The sequence below is a fragment of the Lissotriton vulgaris genome, chromosome 3_1 (assembly GCF_964263255.1).
Source record: "Lissotriton vulgaris chromosome 3_1, aLisVul1.2, whole genome shotgun sequence".
In the NCBI taxonomy this organism is placed as follows: Eukaryota; Metazoa; Chordata; class Amphibia; order Caudata; family Salamandridae; genus Lissotriton; species Lissotriton vulgaris.
The window spans coordinates 66,951,996-66,968,404 of record NC_141689.1 but is presented as its reverse complement, the minus strand read 5'-3'; the positions used below and the strand labels follow the sequence as shown (position 1 = coordinate 66,968,404).

General features: G+C 47.6%; 1 protein-coding gene across 1 annotated transcript in view; it reads right to left on the bottom strand.

Moving 5' to 3' along the window:
- Nucleotides 1–16,409, bottom strand: part of FBXO41 (F-box protein 41) — a 588,800-nt gene that overhangs the window by 142,538 nt on the left and 429,853 nt on the right. The window lies entirely within an intron of this gene.

Genomic DNA, 16,409 nt, shown 5'->3' with positions numbered 1-16,409 from the left:
GTAACGCAGGCGTTGCATCCGAAGCTGCAGGTGTTGGTCGTGCCCTTTGATGAGCCCAGCCCTGGTCCAAATCCTGAGGGGTATCCTGTCCTGACTGTCTCTGAGCTGTACCTGCTCGCCTACTGGCATTCTGAAATCCTTGAGGGTCCTTGTCCCTGCATTTCCCAAACTGACCCGTGGCCAGGGTTAGTCCTCATTCCGTCCTAGGTAATTATTAATTGTGGGTGTGCGTCTTCTACCACTCTTTTTCTCTTTTCTTTAAATAAAGCACTCTTGCCTGTGATAATTTTCCTTATCACCTCCTGAAAACGATTTTACATGCAATTGTTAATTAGTTATGTTCCACTTTTTCCCTTACCTATAGAATAATAATTGAAACTGACTGCTTATTCAGTGTGTTCCCTTTTTCCTTTCCCTTAGTACTGTTTGCCTTAAGATTAGTAAGAATAACATAAGACTAGGAATTAGCTTAAGAATATTAGAACACATATTAGGTCCTACTCACTTCCCTTGCCTTAGTTTAAACTCAAACCCAATAACATGTTCCCTAGTACTTTTACCCTGTAGTGTTCCCTAGTAATCTATGGTGCTTGCTCTCATCCATAGTTACATTGTGGCTTTGATTTTGATCATTGATGTACTAATCTGTATTTGCCTCATAATCATGGCATATTCATTCTAAACTTCCTTATATAAAACTTTGAAAACCCATCAGGTGTCTGTGGTCATTTTATCCCAATGTAATGTTAGTAAATGTACTAAGTATATTACAGATTTTATCGCCTGTCCACTGATAGCTCCTGATCCATCAGGAAAAACGTGCCTGTGGTAAGTCAGGTACATTAATAGTAGTGGTGAGAAAACCACCTCCCGAATTACTCATAGTAGCGTGTAAACTCACCCGATTCATGCAAACACAGTCATATGTAAGCACGCCAGGGCCCAGTGCGTGGAAATTGGTAAATCCGTGAGTCGGGTGACCTGCGCGCTCTATCACTTTGCCCTCTGATCTCATAAAGAGTTCAGAGGTGTATGTTAGTTAATAAATACTTGTTTATTTTCATAACAACCTGTGTGGTGTCCTTTCACTTGGTATTCAAGGGGTTATATGTGGTAAAACAGCTGGCTTCACATGCCAAAAGAGTTTAGCCTAAAGACTGCTTTGTCCATGCTACCATTAGGATAGCTGGTCTATAAGGTTGACTTTACAACCAATCACCATAAGGGTTGTTTGGACTGATACAAGGTGATCACTAGAACTAGTGAGCATCATATATCAGGCCAACTTCTCGCATTGGTGTGCAGCGGTTGGGATTTGAGCTTGCTGTTGTTTTTACCAAGTATAATCTTGAGATATCATTTATAAGATCACATAAGGTACCATAGGTACATATAACAAGCTTAGACATACTCTGAGTTCTACTGAACCAGCTGTTGTAGTAGAAAGGGAGTAGCACACCCTGACTACAACTCTTAGAAAGGGATCAGTAGGTAAACCCATAGTGTAGGTAGGTGCATCACTTACACCTCACTAGAAAAGCATGTCTACCACAGGAGAGAACACAGTGGCTCCCCTTGTGGTTGTTGACCCTCCACAGGTCACTTCCAGATATGCAGCCCTTAGCTCCCAGGATATGAGACAATTGTGTACCTCCAGGAAACTAAAACAGGGTTCTAACCTTACAATTCCTTTTCTGATAGGTCTCTTAGAGACATTTGGTGCCAGAAGGGCTTGTAATCCAGGCCCATCTGACCCTACAGAGGGGAACATACCCCCACTGGAGGAGGACTCCAATTTCCCTGAAACTGATTAAGTGGAGGGAGATGGAGAGTCATTTGATGGTGAGGTAAACCCTGGTCAGGGAGGAGTCAGCAGACTTACCAGGGCCAACGTAAGCATGCATGAGAATGGAACTGGGGGACCCCCAGGCCCATCCTCAGGCAGGCTTAACCTTGGGAATAGACGAGTTAGGTCTCTCTCCAGAGGCTCTAACAGATCTATTCACACCCATGTCTCCCAGGCATCTTCTCAGAGAGGGATGACATCCCCTCAGAGAAGAGAGCATGAAGCTAAGATGAGGGAAGTCCATCTGAGGATTGAGAAGGAAGAACTTGCCCTTGCCAAGGAAAGACTTGCCTTTGCCAGAGAGCAGAAATTGAGTGGGGCAGACCCCATTGGTGGCAGCATTATCCCTAGAGATAAAGAGAGGAGTTTTGATACTCGTCACATGAGTAAAATAGTGCCCCCCTTTAAGCAAGGGGATGACATCCACAAATGGATGACTGCTCTGGAGAGGGCCTGCACTGTCCAGTGCATCCGCCAGAGTCAGTGGGCAGCTATATTGTGGCTCTCCTTTGAAGGTAAAGGTAGAGATAAGCTCCTTACTACTAGAGCTGAGGATGCTAACAATTACCAAGTCCTGAAGAATACACTGATTGATGGGTTTGGCTTAACAACTGAACAGCACAGGTTGATGTTCAGAGACACCCAGAAAACTCAGTCTCAGGATTGGACTGACTTTGTTGATTGTGCCACTAAGGCTCTAGAAGGCTGGCTACTGGGAAGTAAGGTTACTGATTACACAGGATTGTATAATCTAATTATGAGAGAGCAAGTCTTAAATAATTGTCAGAACCAGTTATTACACCAGCACCTGGTAGACTCTGATCTGACCTCTCCACAAGAATTGGGTAAGAGGGCAGACAAGTGGGTCAGAACCAGGATTAGGCCTAAGAACCAAGGTGGTGACCAAAAGAAGGAATCAACCAAGCCTCAAGAGAAGGATGGTAATAAATCTTCAGATCAAACCACATCAGGGACCCAAAAATCCTCTGAAAAAGGTGGGTCCCGGAATCCTTCCAATACCCAAAAGAAACCGTATTGCCATACCTGCAAACAGGTAGGCCGTTGGAAGACTGACAGCAGTTGCCCAAGGGCCAACAACAATAAGTAGAACATACCCCCAAGTAACACTTCCAAGCCTCCTGTTACTACTAGTAGTAATCCCCCAGGTGGTGGGATTGCCCCCAAGAATTTGGGTGGATTTACTTTGGGAGTTCCTGGGGACTCTGGCCTAACCAGGTCCCCTGACTTAGATACTCTTGTCTGTGAGACTGGCATGGGGTTTGCCAACTTCACTGCTTGTCCCAACACTTTGGACAAGTACAGACAGGAGCCCCTCGTCAATGGTTCAAAAGTTGAGGCCTATAGAGACACAGGGGCTAGCATCACCATGGTGACTGAAAGCCTAGTCCCCTCAAGGCAACTTATACCTGGAGCCACATACCAGGTAACCAACATTGATGGAGTGCAGAGAGATCATCCCATAGCAGTGGTCAATCTCAGCTGGGGACGTGTCACTGGTCCCAAGAGACTGGCAGTGTCATCCAACTTGCCTGTAGATTGCCTACCGGGGAATGATTCAGAGATCTCAGCCTGGGCTGAGGTAGAGCAAGAAATCCATTTGAAAATGGTAAACCTCCATGGTAAGGTTAGTGGGGCAGTGATAGCCACAGCCCCAGTCCAAGATGTCCTCCCTGAACAGGTTAGGAGGGCTGTGCCAGTCTCAGCCCCTTCTCAGACAGATTCCTTCCCTGAAAAGGTTGGCAAGGCTGTGATGGTAACAGCCCATACCCAAACTGAGTCCCTTCCTGAAAAGGTTGGTGGAGTTGTGATGGCCACAGCTCAAACTCAGACAGATAATAGTGTTGTGAAGCCTGAAACTATGGATCAATCCACTCAGACAGAGAGCATTGAGGAGGAAGAGAAATCTCCCTCCCACCAGACTTTAGGAAAGGATCAGCCTCCTCAGGGAACTGATCTGACCCCTTGTGAAGAAACTGCCCCAGAGGTAGTCAGGCCTAGCCTGGCAGAACCCCTGATGTCAGTGGACCCTTCCAAGGTGGGACCCAGTCTGGAGCAGGTAACCTGCCCCTCTCTACCCTGCCTCAGTCAGCTCAGGGCTGTAGAGGTCAGGGAGGCCAGTGGTGGACCCCAAAGGGCCCCCGTCCAAAAGAACTCCCCAATCAGCAGATTAAGGGCACTGAAGCTAGTAGTCCTAGCCAAGTGACAATAAAACAAACTCCTGAGGGATCCCCCTTAAACTTAGTTAGGGACCTCCCACAGATGGACACTGTTGGGCACAGCCAAACCTGGGACCTAAGGGCCCCAAACCTGACCTGTCCCTCCAGTAAGCCAAACAGAGGGACTCAGCCTCCAGCTTTAGGTAGCCAGAGGTTGACCCTGAGAGCTCACAGCAACTCAGTCCTGGAAAGAAAGGCACATATGGTGGATAGTGATTGGAGGAAGTTGAGCCCAACATTAGTGGAGTCTCACTTCAATACTCCATCCCAACACCAGCCTTTTACTTTGCCAAAACACACCACAGGTAGAGATTCCCTATGGTGGAGACCCTCAGGTACCCTTAGGGTGAGGGATTGCTTAGTGGACCATGAGATAGGGGGTAACCATGCCAGCGCATATACCACCTCATATGGCCACTCAGGCAATATAGGCTTACCTGGTCAAGGATAGCCTTATCTCCTTTCGTTTGGGCGGGGGGAGGTGGGGTTATGTAGGAAGGTGGATATCTGACTATGGTTGCCCCCAACTTTTTGCCTGGTGTTTTGCTGGTTTTTCGACTTAGTTGACCTGGGGCCCTGCTATTCAGGACCCCAGGCCCACTACTCTCTCTGTAAAATGGATTCCATGTACTCTAGGTACATATCTAATTGGATACTGAGTCACCTTATCAGACCCTGTACAGTGTACCTTAGGTACCCAGGGCATAGGTGCACCCAGGGCCTACCAGGGGCTGCAGCATGTATTATGCCACCCCTGGCTGGCCATCCAAATCTGACAAAACTGGCTGATCACTCAGCTGGGGCAAGGTGGTGTAATCACCCTTTGCTTTAGATATAGTATCCCTATATCTAAACCTAAAATGGACACATATATTCCTATCAGTCACTCCTATGGAAGGCCTTATCAATCCTGAAGGCAGAGTGCTTGGAATTATGTGAGATGGTGCTCTGGCATGAGCTGAGCCCGTTTGCAGCTTGCGGAACCAAGTCCTAATAGCTGGTCCATGATAACGCTATACCATATACTCTTAAGTGCATTATAATCCTCGCGGTTAAATGATAACTCTGGTATAACATTATCAAAACATGTCGAGTAAGGTGTCATACGAATTGGAATACTACCCCCTCGCCAATTCTGGCGACGGGGGTAGTATTCCACCCTTCTAGAGGGACACAACATGTATGCAACTGTGAACCCCAGTTAAAGTTAACTCGAGCCTCAGCACCACAAAATGGATGCTGCCACCACAGACACAAGTCTGACCTCCTGCTGCTGGGAGTCCCAGACAGGATTTTGTGTATTAGGTAGGACAGAGCTGAAAGGAATGAGACATGCCTGGGGCACACAAGGTGTCCCTGTGTATACACCGGTCTAAACCAGTTCCTGGGGCACTCCAGCCCTAGAGCTGGCGCAAGACCGGACAAAGGAAAGGGGGTGTAACCACCCCCCTTCCTGGTCCCACCCAGAGGAGGGACCTAGTCGTAGTGCAGCCCCCTTTAGCCGAATAAAGGTAGGAGCTGGTCCCATTCCAAACTAGATTATCCTGATCAACTTTACAAGAAGAAACTCTGGACTTCGACGTTCTGCTCCACAGAAGACTGAAGAAATCTCCCTTGTGGGCAAGAAGTGTCCACCCTGCACAAGCAGGCACCATCAGCGTACAGCGGCTTCCCTTTGTCGTCTTCCTGCAAGGATCCAGACTTCAGAGCCCGACGAGACCCGGATTCCCAGACCTCTCCGACCTCTCCCCACATCTGCAGCACAGCTGAGATCTGTGGTTGTGACGAGACACGTGGGACCGGCCATCTTGGAAGGAGCAGCACTTCGCTCCAGCACGACTTCAGAGGCATCCTTGTCCAAGTGCTTTGGAGACTGAGAATCCCCGACCCCGAGCAGCTCCTGCATCGAAGACCAGCCCTCCAGCATCCACGAGATCTGCGTGGGGCCCTTCTGCCTGTTTGCTGCTCGACGCGTTGTCTGGTCACTTGCCGGCTGGCTAGTGGCCTCCTAGACGACGAACTTCGACAACTTCACTGCTGGTCTGGTTGCTCCAGACTGGCACTTTCTCCCTTCCAAAAGAGGAGCACCCCGGACCCTCCTGATCCACTCCAGACGCCGTTTCCACTCACCGTGTGGGTTGCCTTTGCCAAGGCCTGTTGACTCCGAATCTGAAGCCGACACTGCCGACAGCGAGAGCCTGCGCGGGACAGCTCGTGCCTTCATCCTGGTCGTCGAAGACACCACCTGGTCCACGTGGCTGCAGAGACAAGCGTCCACCTTCACCTGATCGCGACGACGACATCTGGTTCCACTCCTGGTTCCACTCCAGTCACTGGCTAGTGACTTTGAACATTGTCCCCTCTGCTTTCAGGTTATTCTCTTCACTGATCCACCCTGGGATCACACCGGACATCTTCCTCCTGACCGCCTGCAGCATCTTTTCCTCCAGGCTTCATAGACTTCAACGCCGGAACCCGACAAGACTTGGCACCTATGCACCCGCAGCCTGTGGGTGAGGTAACACGAGCATCTCGGTGCTCAAGGGTAGCTTGACTCTCCTAGTGTTCAGTTCCACAGTCGTTTTTGTCCTATCTAGTCAGGGACGTCCGTACTCACCTTTTCTTAAAACTGTACTGTCCATAGACGTTTGTACGCATCTCGCGTGTGAGGTCACAGTCTGCACACGCGTTCCGTGGGCCTCCTAGTACTTACCTCAAGTTAGTATAGCGTGGTCCCAGCGATCCTACAGCCTCTGGACAGCTCCATTCCTTTGATTGACTTTCACATTCCACTTACTTAGTATATGGTTTGTCGTGCCCCTAGGGCACCATTGTAATTCGTGCAACTTAAACGTATTTTTCCTAAGAGTTTGTCATGTGCTTAGCCGTCGGACCTCATAAAGAGTTCAGAGGTGTATGTTAGTTAATAAATACTTGTTTATTTTCATAACAACCTGTGTGGTGTCCTTTCACTTGGTATTCAAGGGGTTATATGTAGTAAAACAGCTGGCTTCACATGCCAAAAGAGTTTAGCCTAAACACTGCTTTGTCCATGCTATTATTAGGATAGCTGGTCTATAAGGTTGACTTTACAACCAATCACCATAAGGGTTGTTTGGACTGATACAAGGTGATCACTAGAACTAGTGAGCATCATATATCAGGCCAACTTCTCACATTGGTGTGCAGCGGTTGGGATTTGAGCTTGCTGTTGTTTTTACCAAGTATAATGTTGAGATATCATTTGAAAGATCACATAAGGTACCATAGGTACATATAACAAGCTTAGAAATACTCTGAGTTCTACTGAACCAGCTGTTGTAGTAGAAAGGGAGTAGCACACCCTGACTACAACCAAGCAAGGGATCAGTAGGTAAACCCATAGTGTAGGTAGGTGCATCACTTACACCTCACTAGAAAAGCATGTCTACCACAGGAGAGAACACAGTGGCTCCCCTTGTGTTTGTTGACCCTCCACAGGTCACTTCCAGATATGCAGCCCTTAGCTTCCAGGAGATGAGACAATTGTGTACCTCCAGGAAACTAAAACAGGGTTCTAACCCTACAATTCCTTTTCTGATAGGTCTCTTAGAGACATTTGATGCCAGAATGGCTTCTAATCCAGGCCCATCTGACCCTACAGAGGGGAACATACCCCCACTGGAGGAGGACTCCAATATCCCTGAAACTGATGAAGTGGAGGGAGATGGAGACTCATTTGATGGTGAGGTAAACCCTGGTCAGGGAGGAGTCAGCAGACTTACCAGGGCCAACGTAAGCATGCATGAGAATGGAACTGGGGAACCCCCAGACCCATTCTCAGGCAGGCTTAACCTTGGGAATAGACGAGTTAGGTCTCTCTCCAGAGGCTCTAACAGATCTATTCACACCCATGTCTCACAGGCATCTTCTCAGAGAGGGATAACATCCCCTCAGAGAAGAGAGCATGAAGCTAAGATGAGGGAAGTCCATCTGAGGATTGAGAAGGAAGAACTTGCCCTTGCCAAGGAAAGACTTGCCTTTGCCAGAGAGCAGAAATTGAGTGGGGCAGACCCCACTGGTGGCAGCATTATCCCTAGAGATAAAGAGAGAAGTTTTGATACTCGTCACATGAGTAAAATAGTGCCCCCCTTTAAGCAAGGGGATGACATCCACAAATGGATGACTGCTCTGGAGAGGGCCTGCACTGTCCAGTGCATCCCCAGAGTCAGTGGGCAGCTATATTGTGGCTCTCCTTTGAAGGTAAAGGTAGAGATAAGCTCCTTACTACTAGAGCTGAGGATGCTAACAATTACCAAGTCCTGAAGAATACACTGATTGATGGGTTTGGCTTAACAACTGAACAGCACAGGTTGATGTTCAGAGACACCCAGAAAACTCAGTCACAGGATTGGACTGACTTTGTTGATTGTGCCACTAAGGCTCTAGAAGGCTGGCTACTGGGAAGTAAGGTTACTGATTACACAGGATTGTATAATCTAATTATGAGAGAGCAAGTCTTAAATAATTGTCAGAACCAGTTATTACACCAGCACCTGGTAGACTCTGATCTGACCTCACCACAAGAATTGGGTAAGAGGGCAGACAAGTGGGTCAGAACCAGGATTAGGCCTGAGAACCAAGGTGGTGACCAAAAGAAGGAATCAACCAAGCCTCAAGAGAAGGGTGGGAATAAATCTTCAGATCAAACCACATCAGGGACCCAAAAATCCTCTGAAAAGGGTGGGTCCCAGAATCGTTCCAATACCCAAAAGAAACCGTATTGCCATACCTGCAAACAGGTAGGCCATTGGAAGACTGACAGCAGTTGCCCAAGGGCCAACAACAATAAGTAGAACAGACCCCCAAGAAACACTTCCAAGCCTCCTGTTACTACTAGTAGTAATCCCCCAGGTGGTGGGAGTGCCCCCAAGAATTTGGGTGGATTTACTTTGGGAGTTCCTGGGGACGCTGGCCTAACCAGGTCCCCTGACTTAGATACTCTTGTCTGTGAGACTGGCATGGGGTTTGCCAACTTCACTGCTTGTCCCAACACTTTGGACAAGTACAGACAGGAGCCCCTCGTCAATGGTTCAAAAGTTGAGGCCTATAGAGACACAGGGGCTAGCATCACCATGGTGACTGAAAGCCTAGTCCCCTCAAGGCAACTTATACCTGGAGCCACATACCAGGTAACCAACATTGATGAAGTGCAGAGAGATCATCCCATAGCAGTGGTCAATCTCAGCTGGGGACGTGTCACTGGTCCCAAGAGAGTGGCAGTGTCATCCAACTTGCCTGTAGATTGCCTACTGGGGAATGATTTAGAGATCTCAGCCTGGGCTGAGGTAGAGCAAGAAATCCATTTGAAAATGGTAAACCTCCATGGTAAGGTTAGTGGGGCAGTGATAGCCACAGCCCCAGTCCAAGATGTCCTCCCTGAACAGGTTAGGAGAGCTGTGCCAGTCTCAGCCCCATCTCAGACAGATTCCTTCCCTGAAAAGGTTGGCAAGGCTGTGATGGTAACAGCCCATACCCAAACTGAGTCCCTTCCTGAAAAGGTTGGTGGAGTTGTGATGGCCACAGCTCAAACTCAGACAGATAATAGTGTTGTGAAGCCTGAAACTATGGATCACTCCACTCAGACAGAGAGCATTGAGGAGGAAGAGAAATCTCCCTCCCACCAGACTTTAGGAAAGGATCAGCCTCCTCGGGGAACTGATCTGACCCCTTGTGAAGAAACTGCCCCAGAGGTAGTCAGGCCTAGCCTGGCAGAACCCCTGATGTCAGTGGACCCTTCCAACGTGGGACCCAGTCTGGAGCAGGTAACCTGCCCCTCTCTACCCTGCCTCAGTCAGCCCAGGGCTGTAGAGGTCAGGGAGGCCAGTGGCGGACCCCAAAGGGCCCCCTGTCCAAAAGAACTCCCCAATCAGCAGATTAAGGGCACTGAAGCTAGTAGTCCTAGCCAAGTGACAATAAAACAAACTCCTGAGGGATCCCCCTTAAACTTAGTTAGGGACCTCCCACAGATGGACACTGTTGGGCACAGCCAAACCTGGGACCTAAGGGCCCCAAACCTGACCTGTCCCTCCAGTAAGCCAAACAGAGGGACTCAGCCTCCAGCTTTAGGTAGCCAGAGGTTGACCCTGAGAGCTCACAGCAACTCAGTCCTGGAAAGAAAGGCACATATGGTGGATAGTGATTGGAGGAAGTTGAGCCCAACATTAGTGGAGTCTCACTTCAATACTCCATCCCAACACCAGCCTTTTACTTTGCCAAAACACACCACAGGTAGAGATTCCCTATGGTGGAGACCCTCAGATACCCTTAGGGTGAGGGATTGCTTAGTGGACCATGAGATAGGGGGTAACCATGCCAGTGCATATACCACCTCATATGGCCACTCAGGCAATATAGGCTTACCTGGTCAAGGATAGCCTTATCTCCTTTCGTTGGGGGGGGGGGGGGTTATGTAGGAAGGTGGATATCTGACTATGGTTGCCCCCAACTTTTTGCCTGGTGTTTTGCTGGTTTTTCGACTTAGTTGACCTGGGGCCCTGCTATTCAGGACCCCAGGCCCACTACTCTCTCTGTAAAATGGATTCCATGTACTCTAGGTACATATCTAATTGGATACTGAGTCACCTTATCAGACCCTGTACAGTGTACCTTAGGTACCCAGGGCATAGGTGCACCCAGGGCCTACCAGGGGCTGCAGCATGTATTATGCCACCCCTGGCTGGCCATCCAAATCTGACACAACTGGCTGATCACTCAGCTGGGGCAAGGTGGTGTAATCACCCTTTGCTTTAGATATAGTATCCCTATATCTAAACCTAAAATGGACACATATATTCCTATCAGTCACTCCTATGTAAGGCCTTATCAATCCTGAAGGCAGAGTGCTTGGAATTATGTGAGATAGTGCTCTGGCATGAGCTGAGCCCGTTTGCAGCTTGCGGAACCAAGTCCTAATAGCTGGTCCATGATAACGCTATACCATATACTCTTAAGTGCATTATAATCCTCGCGGTTAAATGCTAACTCTGGTATAACATTATCAAAACATGTCGAGTAAGGTGTCATACGAATTGGAATACTACCCCCTCGCCAATTCTGGCGACGGGGGTAGCATTCCACCCTTCTAGAGGGACACAACATGTATGTAACTGTGAACCCCGGTTAAAGTTAACTCGAGCCTCAGCATCACAAAATGGATGCTGCCACCACAGACACAAGTCTGACCTCCTGCTACTGGGAGTCCCAGACAGGATTTTGTGTATTAGGTAGGACAGGGCTGAAAGGAATGAGACATGCCTGGGCACACAAGGTGTCCCTGTGCATACACCGGTCTAAACCAGTTCCTGGGGCACTTCAGCCCCAGAGCTGGCGCAAGACCGGACAAAGGAAAGGGGGTGTAACCACCCCCCTTCCTGGTCCCACCCAGAGGAGGGACCTAGTCGTAGCGCAGCCCCCTTTAGCCGAATAAAGGTAGGAGCTGGTCCCATTCCAAACTAGATTATCCTGATCAACTTTACAAGAAGAAACTCTGGACTTCGATGTTCTGCTCCACAGAAGACTGAAGAAATCTCCCTTGTGGGCAAGAAGTGTCCACCCTGCACAAGCAGGCACCATCAAGCGTCCAGCAGCTTCCCTTTGTCGTCTTCCTGCAAGGATCCAGACTTCAGAGCCCGACGAGACCCAGATTCCCAGACCTCTCCGACCTCTACCCACATCTGCAGCACAGCTGAGATCTGTGGGTGCGACGAGACACATGGGACCGGCCATCTTGGAAGAAGCAGCACTTCGCTCCAGCACAACTTCAGAGGCATCCTCGTCCGAGTGCTTTGGGGACTGAGAATCCCCGACCCCGAGCAGCTCCTGCATCGAAGACCAGCCCTCCAGCATCCACGAGATCTGAGTGGGGCCCTTCTGCCTGTTTGCTGCTCGACGCGTTGTCTGGTCACTTTCCGGCTGGCTAGTGGCCTCCTAGACGACGAACTTCGACAACTTCACTGCTGGTCTGGTTGCTCCAGACTGGCCCTTCCTCCCTTCCAAAAGAGGAGCACCCCGGACCCTCCTGATCCACTCCAGACGCCGTTTCCACTCACTGGTGGGTTGCCTTTGCCAAGGCCTGTTGACTCCGAATTCGAAGCCGACACCGCCGACAGCGAGAGCCTGCGTGGGACAGCTCGTGCCTCCATCCTGGTCGTCGAAGACACCACCTGGTCCACGTGGCTGCAGAGACAAGCGTCCACCTTCACCTGATCGCGACAACGACATCTGGTTCCACTCCTGGTTCCACTCCAGTCACTGGCTAGTGACTTTGAACATTGTCCCCTCTGCTTTCAGGTTCTTCTCTTCACTGATCCACCCTGGGATCACACCGGACATCTTCCTCCTGACCGCCTGCAGCATCTTTTCCTGCAGGCTTCATAGACTTCAACGCCGGAACCCGACACGACTTGGCACCTATGCACCCGCAGCCTGTGGGTGAGGTAACACGAGCATCTCGATGCTAAGGGTAGCTTGACTCTCCTAGTGTCCAGTTCCACAGTCGTTTTTGTCCTATCTAGTCAGGGACGTCCGTACTCACCTTTTCTTAAAACTGTACTGTCCATAGACGTTTGTACGCATTTCGCGTGTGAGTTCACACTCTGCACACGCGTTCCGTGGGCCTCCTAGTACTTACCTCAAGTTAGTATAGCGTGGTCCCAGCGATCCTACAGCCTCTGGACAGCTCCATTCCTTTGATTGGCTTTCACATTCCACTTACTTAGTATATGGTTTGTCGTGCCCCTAGGGCACCATTGTAATTCGTGCAACTTAAACGTATTTTTCCTAAGAGTTTGTCATGTGCTTAGCCCTCTGACCTCATAAAGAGTTCAGAGGTGTATGTTAGTTAATAAATACTTGTTTATTTTCATAACAACCTGTGTGGTGTCCTTTCACTTGGTATTCAAGGGGTTATATGTGGTAAAACAGCTGGCTTCACATGCTAAAAGAGTTTAGCCTAAAGACTGCTTTGTCCATGCTACCATTAGGATAGCTGGTCTATAAGGTTGACTTTACAACCAATCACCATAAGGGTTGTTTGGACTGATACAAGGTGATCACTAGAACTAGTGAGCATCATATATCAGGCCAACTTCTCAAAGAATGTGGTACTGAAAAAACGGGTGCCTTTGCTTCATGCTCTCTCATTGATTCTGAGAGGAACTATTCCATAATAGAGCATGGGCATTAGCTTCTGTGTATGGATAATACTGTGTGAATGTCTGGGGAGTGACCTTTGTGCTATGTATAGATCACAAACCTCTGGTTTATATTTTGCTACTTAGGGTAGCTGGGAAAGATTCAGCAAGGCTGGCGAGATTGGTTGTGTGGATAATGAAATACAGATATGTACACAAGTTAATTCCTGGTTGGCAAAATTCCCAATCTGATTGGTTTTCTCCCCTTTCAGCAAATTGGGAAGACTTTGATGGTGGTGCCGTGAGAGAGAAAAAGATAGAAGGTGCAGCGGCGAGTTTTTCCGATGTAGTCGAGCGGAAGATCAATTTATAATGAGGGGTGTTATGCAGATGATGTTTTGAAAGAAAATAGGTTATTTACATGAATCAGAATTGAAAAAGGAGAGAACGCTGTGCAATCCACTGTGAAACTATATAGGAACATTTTGGAAGAGTGTCAGTGTGTGTGTTATTTTGTGAGGAGATAGCTTTGTACCTTCTTTTGAGGTGCATAGAAGAATTACTACATTGCCCCACGAGCAACATTTATGTTAGCCTCTGACAATGAAACAAGTGAAAACACATTTCTTGATGCTCAAGTTGTCAGGTGGGATGAGTGCTGTGTGGAATTCAAGGAGGGAGAGAAACATCCTAAGGTATGTGGGAATATCCAAATGGAATACTTGCATGACTCTGGACAGCCATGTACAAGCGTGTGCATGAATTTCACATGACCTCTAACTGTGTTGAAGGCAGAGATGAAGTTTGCCCTGCTAATGACTGATATACTCTGGAGTGGTTAGCACTGAATTGTTTGAGGGAAATTTCTATCAGATCTATACATGGTGTTTTAGATGATGTGTTTAATGATGAAGATTATCCTATCTCTCTCATCATGGCTAATAGTATCCAATTACCTCTCTCAAGATGGAAGACATTTTCGAAAGAGTGCGGCTTCAAACATCGTTGCACCTTTTGTACAATCCCCAATCAAATGGGTTGGTGGAAAGAGCTAACAGACTGATTAAAGGGGTTATCCTGCTAGCTGCATCAGGCAGCAGGGATGTTAAGATGTTATTTTTAGGGTCGGTATGGACATACTGTATCTGGGTAATTAGGAGTATGAACAGGAGCCTTTATGTCATTCTGAGAGGAAGGGAGCAAGGGACAAAATTAGCTCATGCATGGATTAAAGAGGTTATATCCCAGGAAAGTCTTGTCAGTACGTGTTATTGGAAAGGTGAGACATGTCTGAAGATACGATGTGCTAAAGTTTACACTTCTGTTGGGTATTGGGTGAAAGCTAAACCAGGTTAGAGAAGAAGGGTTTAGTCTAAGTTTCAAGGGCTGTTTAAAGTTTAACATGTGCATGGTATTTATGTGGGTTTAATGAACGGTGATAAATCACACAATCGGAGGGCAGCAGTCTATCAACGTGCCAGCTGGTGTAGGGAAGGAGAAGATACTCGTTTTATGTAGATTGATGTTAATGATCTGAGACTTTCTGCAATCATTCGCCCCTTTTTAGATGTAAGAGTTGAAAGAGAATGTGATGATGGGAGTGGTCATTTAGAGAAGATATGTTCTAAGAGCACCAGTGTATTTACAACATTAGGTACACAATTGGATTTTTTAAAATGTATTTTCTTCCCATTTCTTTTAGGTGGGCATATGCCCGTGTTCTCTCTACGGCCTTTTTTACTTCGTATTTCTATTCCAGTCGTGTTTATGGTGTAACATTATTTTATAATGTATTAGTTTAGACCAGGAAGGAGATATGCCTTTAAGTTATACTGGATCCTATATATTGTGACAGAGTTCTGCTGAAGTGTGACCATTCCATGGTTTGTGGGTTGAGAGACAGGCATGTCTCGAGCCTCTAGAGGTACTACATTGTCGAGGGGTTTAATAGTCTGACACCTGAATGGGTCAGAACCCAATGGAGACAAAATGGGAACCATGCAATTCATTATCAGTTTGTGAGTTTTTACCATAATCTAAATTCAGCTCAAGCAGGAAAAACATTTTGCTAGAAATGACTATCGAGAAAGCATCGTCCTCCTTACACTAACAGAAGAGGATGTGCCTCTATCAGATTCCCACAACAGCCTCAGGCATCACTGTTGAGCTCTCAGCTGGTGTCATGTTTCTTGATGAACAGGAGTTTTAGGCAACGCTGGTGACCCAGATGTTCAAAAAGTCCTATGTTGGAGTCACAACAGCCTTATGTTTTCTTGCAATGCAGTGAAGCCTTTAGAAGCTGCCTTTGCATATTAAAAAGGAAGTGACATTTTAACAGAATGCAGAGTACAGTGAAAGAGCCTGCCTATGTACACCGATGGGTTCCATATGCAATAGACATTGAACGATGGATATGTGTGAGCTGGTGTGTAGTTTGGGCTGTGGGCACATCTGGCCTCACTAATGTGATATTACCTGTGAAGCAGGCATTCACGGACATTTGGGACTTCATGTTCGCTTCACCTGGAGCTTTTGGGTGGGAGGTTTCCCAAGGGTTCCCCTACTATATTTGTCATTGTCTCCGTGATGACCTGAGTCCCATTTCATCTCTGCTGCAGCACTAGACTCTTCTGTTCTTTCCTCTTTTCTATATTCTCTGGCTATAGACCCATCTTTCTATAGAGTATGGCAGAGCAAGGACATTGAGGGGTCTGAGTCAGGGACCCTGAATAGACGAGGTTTAGCAATATATATCTAATCCTAGTGGTACGGTTGTCAGATAACAGCAGAGTATCCCATTGTATCAGTGTACCAATATGATTGAAAGCACTATGGAAGTGTTTCAAATTTATCATTTGATTACCGGGAACATACAATGAAACCGCTGGATATCTTGCTGCCAAACTCAGTAGCCACCTCATCTAAACTATTGTTGACCCATTCCTCAAATAAAGGCTGATCTTACGAGAAGGGATATCCTTTCACTGTCTGCATGTGGCATACCGTATGCTAATAAAAGACTGAGGTGTTACAAAGATAGGCTTTGTGACTTTACAGTGATCGGATAGGCCCATTTTTCCTCTATATTCAACTCCCTTTCTGGAAGACTACACAAAGCATCAACTACATACATATCCGCGTGTGGCATTGGGA